The following is a 6,730-nucleotide window of genomic DNA, read 5'->3' as shown; positions in this document are numbered from 1 at the left end:
TTAATATACCGCCTATTGAAGAAACACATTGTCTTGATAACCCGACACAGGTAGTAAAGGTAAATTCTCTCTATAGATATGGTAAAGTTGAAATTCCCTCTACTAAATTTCATAGCCCATGCTTAGATGAATTTGATGACTTTATGGCTAGACAAGAAAGTTTTAATGCTTATGTTGGTAGAGAGTTAAAGAATAATGCTTTCGAGATAGGACGATTGAGTGATTATATGGCTAGAGTTAAAGGTGAACTTAAACTCATTAGCAAATATGCTTCTATGGTTGCCACTCAAGCTGAGCAAGTACTTAAAGCTCAAAATGATTTGCTTGATGAATTAAATAATAAAAATGACTTTCCTGTTAGAGTGGCTACTAGAACTGGTAGAATGACTTAGGAACCTTTGTATCCTGAAGGCCACCCTAAGATAATCGAGCTAGATTCCCAGAGAAATAATTTAGAGGCACCGAGTTCTTCCAAAAAGAAGAAAAAGAAAAACGATAGGACTTTGCATTCTTCTAGTGAACCTGTTATAGACACACATGAGAATCCCAATGATATTTCTATTTCTGATGCTGAAACACAATCAGGTGATGAACATGAACCTAGTGATAATGTTAATGATAATGTTCATGTTGGTGCTCAACCTAGCAAAAATAATGAAGTAGAGATTGAACCTGCTGTTGATCTTGATAACCCACAATCAAAGAATCAACGTTATGATAAGAGAGATTTTTTTGCTAGGAAGCACGGTAGATAAAGAGAACCATGGGTTCAGAAACCCATGCCATTTCCTCCTAAACCATCCAAGACAAAGGATGATGAGATGTTGAGCGCTTTGCTGAAATGATTAGACCTATCTTCTTACGTATGCGCTTAACTGATATGCTTAAATTAAATCCTTATGCTAAGTATATGAAGGATATCATTACAAATAAAAGAAAGATACCGGAAGATGAAATTTCCACCATGCTTGCTAGTTATACTTTTAAGGGTGGAATACCAAAGAAACTTGGAGATCCGGGGGTACCAACTATACCATGCTCCATTAAAATAAATTATGATAAAACTGCTTTATGTGATCTTGGAGCTGGTGTTAGTGTTATGCCTCTCTCTTTATATCATAGAATTGAATTGAATAAGTTGACACCTACTGAAATATCTTTGCAAATGACTGATAAATCAACTGCTATACCTGTCGGTATTTGTGAGGATGTGCCTGTTGTGGTTGCAAATGTCACTATCTTAACGGACTTTGTTATTCTTGATATTCCCGAGGACGATAGTATGTCTATTATCCTTGGTAGACCTTTTCTTCATACTGGAGGGGCTGTTATTGATTGCAACAAAGGCAATGTCACTTTTCATGTTAATGGTAATGAGCATACAGTACACTTTCCGAGGAAACAATCTCAAGTTCATAGCATCAATTCTATTGGACAAGTTCCAACTATTATTGTTGGAGGTTTTGAATTTCCTCTCCCTACTGTCAAGAAAAAGTATGATATTATTATTGTTGGGGATTTTCATATCCCCGTTGAGGTAACTTAGTGTTATTCGAAATTTCTCCGGTTCCGTGTTATTCGGAATGAGTTTGTTAACAACACTTGATCAACCTTGTTAGTGGGTTCATTTTGACGATCACGAGATGGATGAAACTAGAAGGCACAACCTTCTGTACCCTCTTTTTACTTTCTGTTATTTAGAATAAATAAAGCAAAAATAGTATTATATGTCTGTCTTTTGAATTATCCGTGCATTAAAAAATAGTCCAAAAATAAAAGTGTTCCAAATGCCCTGCAATTTTAGTATGATTTTTTCTGGAATATTTGAGGATTTTAGGCACTGAAAACACTGCAGGAGGGGCAAGCACCAGGCCACGAGAGAGGAGGGTGCCCCCCCTATAGGGCGCACCCCCCTGTCTCGTGGGCCCCTGGTGGCCCCCCTCCACTTATGCCAGCACCCACACACTTCATCTTCTACCCAAAAATAATCCCCATCCAGCTCAAGCACGAGTTCTAGCTCGTTTTGCTGCGATTTTCGATCTCCTTTCTCAAAGCTCTGTTCACAAAACTGCTTTGGGAGATTGTTGCTTGGTATGTGACTCCTCCATTGGTCCAATTAGTTTTTGTCCTAGTGCTTTATTCATTGCAAATTTTTGCTGCACAGGTGACCCTGTTCTTAAGCTTGCATGTCTAATTTATGAGGTCCCAAGTAATTTTAATGCATGATATAGGCTCTAGGCACTTGTAGGAGTAGTTGCTACCAATCTTGTTTAGTTTTATTCACTTTTATTTTGAAGTTACTAAAATTTCAGAAATTTTCAGAAAATGTTAAGGAGATTTTTGAGGGGCTCTTCTAGCCAAGGCTCCGAGGAAAAACAAGCTAAAGAGAAGGAAAAGGCTAAGTATAATCTTCCTCGCATAGCGGAAGTACGGCCATGTGAATGGCCATGCGACAATTTTTTGAGAGAAGCCGGGATTTATGAAGACTTCTATTCTTTGATTGAAAATGCAGGCCTCACCGATTCCTCCGTGACCAGATCGATCAGTATCTCTTACTCACCAATACTTTGTGCAAAACTTTTATTATTATCCTAAGAAGTCACCGCCTTCAGTATCATTTCATTTAGATGATGAATTCAGGGAAATGTCTTTACGTAATTTTTGTACGGTATGTAAAATACCTTTTGAGGGTAAATTAGATGAACCACATCGTAAAGATGTGGATGGCTTTGTTAACACCATCACTATAGGGGATCCAAAGAAGGGTTCCGATGCGAGAATCTCTAGCATACACTTTCCCATTTTACGCTACTTTGCCATATTTGCTAGTAGATGCTTAATTGGTCGTGGAAATAGTGGAAACTTCAATGTTCCTGATATTATTATTCTTCACCATGCCTTGTTTGGTGATAACAGTTTTAGTATGGGTGCCGTTATTGCTAAACGGCTAAGCCTGAACCGTACAAAAGGCCCCTTCTTTGGAGGTATCTATGCTGCACGTCTTGCTAAATATTTTGAGATACCTATTAGGCACCATGAGAAAGAGGAGACAATATTGCCTCCTTACATTTTAGGTTACAAGAGCATGGTAGCACATGAGTTCATTGTTGACAACGAAGATAAGATGCTTCTGTATAACTTGAGATTTAATAAGAAACACAATGATACTATTATTTTGCCTGCGCCTCTGTTGTTTGATTTGACTGCAGATAATTTTCTTGTCACGCCGGGAGCAGTGTATGATCATAGAGGCCAAGCATTCACTCCAGAACCTGAGCCTGAACCGGAACCTAAACTGGACCCTTATCGTGCATCATCTTACCAGTGGGATCCGGAGGAGATGGCCAGCCAGTGGTATCCTGATTACACCCCTCAGTACACCGGGGAGAGTAGCCGAGGTCCTTGGCAGTAGACCAACTTAGGCCAAAAGCCTAAGCTTGGGGGAGTACATATTTCTCACCGACTTTACATTCATGTTCACACACTATTCTAGTTGTCAGTGCTCATACTCTTTCATTGTATTATCCATGCTAGTTTAATTATCTTTTTCTCGCTTTCTTCTTGTGTGTTTGATAAACCTTAAGAAAAACCAAAAAATTAGTTCCATGCTTGTAGTAGAAATTAAAATGAAAACCCAAAAAGATTTCTTGTTCTTCTTCTTACTTGTTGGGAGCTTTCCCATGTAAATATTTTTCTTTTCTTTTCTTTGGGGGTCGAGAGCAGAAGACCATATTGAAAATGTTTAGTGGCTCTCATACGCATGATTGCTTATTTAACTTAGAGGCACATTACTTTGTCTTCTCTCTTGAGTTGAATGCTTGCATATTCCAGCTTAGTCCTATGGACATGCACTATTATTATTATACACATCGTTCGGTCGTGCAAGTGAAAGGCAATAATGACGATATATGATGGACTGACTAAGATGAGAAAAGCTGGTATGAAATCGACCTCTCTTGTTTTTGTAAATATGATGAGTTCATCGTTCCTGATTCAGCTTATTATGAAGTAAACATATTTGCAATGACATTTAGAGATTATAGTTGCTTGTGCCATGCTTGATTAGCTATGAGTTATAATGGTTTACCTTGCGTGCCAACATGTTATTAAGATGATTGTGATGTGGTATGATGGGATGGTATCCTCCTTTGAATGAATTGAGTGACTCGACTTGGCACATGTTCACGCATGTAGTTGAAACAAATCAACATAGCCTTCATGATATTTATGTTCATGGTGGATTATATCCTACTCATGCTTGTACTCGGTGTGAATTAATTTTAATGCATGTTCATGACTGTTGTCTCTCTCTCAGTTGGTCGCTTCCCAGTCTTTTGCTAGCCTTCACCTGTACTAAGCGGGAATACTTCTTGTGCATCCAAACTCCTTAAACCCCAAAGTTATTCCATATGAGTCCACCATATATTGCTATATGCTGTATCTACCTGCCGTTCCAAGTAAATTTGTATGTGCCAAACTCCAAACCTTCAAATGAAATTCTGTTTTATATGCTCGAGAACTCATGTTCCAACTAGGGTTGTCTGTATCTTCCATGCTAGGTGGGTTATTCTCAAGAGGAGTGGACTCCACTCCTCATTCACGAGAAAGGGCCGGAAACCGGGATGCCCAGTCCCATGATCCAAAAAGATCAAAGCAAATCAATATAATTAAACAAAACTCCCCCAGGGCTGTTGTTAGTTGGAGTCACTCATTGCTTCGAGCAAGCCATGGATTGATGCTTGTTGGTGGTGGGGGAGTATAAACTTTTACCATTCTGTTTGGGAACTGCCTATAATGCATGTAGTATGGAAGATATAGCCATCTCATAGTTGTTGTGTTGATAGTGAAAGTATGCCGCTCAAAATGTTATTCCTCTCTATTTTAAAATCGAGCTCTGGCACCTCTACAAATCCCTGCTTCCCTCTGCGAAGGGCCTATCTATTTACTTTTATGTTGAGTCATCACATTCTTATTAAAAAGCACCCGCTGGAGAGCACACTGTCATTTGCATTTATTGCTATTGGTTTATATTGGGTATGACTTGACTGGATCTCTTTTACCATGAATTACAATGTTTAGACAATCCTTGATCTTTAAAGGTGCTTTGCATTTATGTTTTGCGGTCTCAGAAAGGCTAGCGAGATACCATTTTTTTATATCATATTGTGATTGTTTTGAGAAAGTGTTGTCATCCGAGTTTTATTATTATGGCTCGCTAGCTGATTATGCCATTGATATGAGTAATTGTGAGACCTAAGTGTTGTTGTAAGTATGGTTAGTTCATGATATTTGCTGAAACTTGAATGCTGGCTTTACATGTTTACAACAACAAGAGCAAATAGAGTTTGTAAAAGTTTTTCTTTATCACTTTCAGTTTATCAACTGAATTTCTTGAGGACAAGCAAAGGTTTAAGCTTGGGGGAGTTGATACGTCTCCAACGTATCTACTTTTCCAAACACTTTTGCCCTTGTTTTGGACTCTAACTTACATGATTTGAATGAAACTAACCCGGACTAACGCTATCTTCAGCAGAACTGCCATGATGTTGTTTTATGTGTAGAAAACAAAAGTTCTCGGAATGACCTGAAAATCCACGGAGATAAGTTTTGGAAAATATAAAAAATACTGGCAAAAGAATCAAGACCAGGGGGCCCACACCCTGTCCACGAGGGTGGGGGCGTGCCCACCCCCTGGGCGCGCCCCCCTGTCTCATGGGCCCCCTGACACTCCACCGACCTCAACTCCAACTCCATATATTCCGTTTTGCGGAGAAAAAAATCAGAGAGAAATTTTCATCGCATTTTACGATACAGAGCCGTCGCCAAGCCCTAATCTCTCTCGGGAGGGCTGATCTGGAGTCCGTTCGGAGCTCTGGAGAGGGGGATTCGTCACCGTCGTCATCATCAACCATCCTCCATCACCAATTTCATGATGCTCACCGCCGTGCATGAGTAATTCCATCATAGGCTTGCTGGACGGTGATGGGTTGGATGAGACTTACCATGTAATCAAGTTAGTTTTGTTAGGGTTTGATCCCTAGTATCCACTATGTTCTGAGATTGATGTTGCTATGACTTTTCTATGCTTAATGCTTGTCACTAGGGCCCGAGTGCCATGATTTCAGATCTGGACCTATTATATTTTCATGAATATATGTGTGTTCTTGATCCTATCTTGCAAGTCTATAGTCACCTATTATGTGTTATGATCCGACAACCCCGAAGTGACAATAATCGGGATACTTGTCGGTGATGACCATAGTTTGAGGAGTTCATATATTCACTATGTGCTAATGCTTTGTTCCAGTTCTATATTAAAAGGAGGCCTTAATATCCCTTAGTTTCCACTAGGACCCCGCTGCTATGGGAGGGTAGGACAAAAGATGTCATGCAAGTTCTTTTCCATAAGCACGTATGACTATATTTGGAATACATGCCTACATTACATTGATGAACTGGAGCTAGTTCTGTGTCACCCTATATTATAGCTATTACATGAGGAATCACATCCGACATAATTATCCATCACTTATCCAGTGCCTACGAGCTTTTCACATATTGTGCTTCGCTTATTTACTTTTCCGTTGCTACTGTTACAATTACTACAAAACTATTATCTTTACTTTTGCCACTATTACCATTACTATCATACTACTTTGCTACTAAATACTTTGCTGCAGATACTAAGTTATCGAGGTGTGGTTGAATTGACAACTCAACTGCTAATACT

This window comes from Triticum dicoccoides, chromosome 4B (genome assembly GCF_002162155.2).
Source record: "Triticum dicoccoides isolate Atlit2015 ecotype Zavitan chromosome 4B, WEW_v2.0, whole genome shotgun sequence".
NCBI classification, from domain to species: domain Eukaryota; kingdom Viridiplantae; phylum Streptophyta; class Magnoliopsida; order Poales; family Poaceae; genus Triticum; species Triticum dicoccoides.
The sequence above is the reverse complement of the archived record's forward strand: the minus strand, read 5'-3'. Positions refer to the sequence as shown.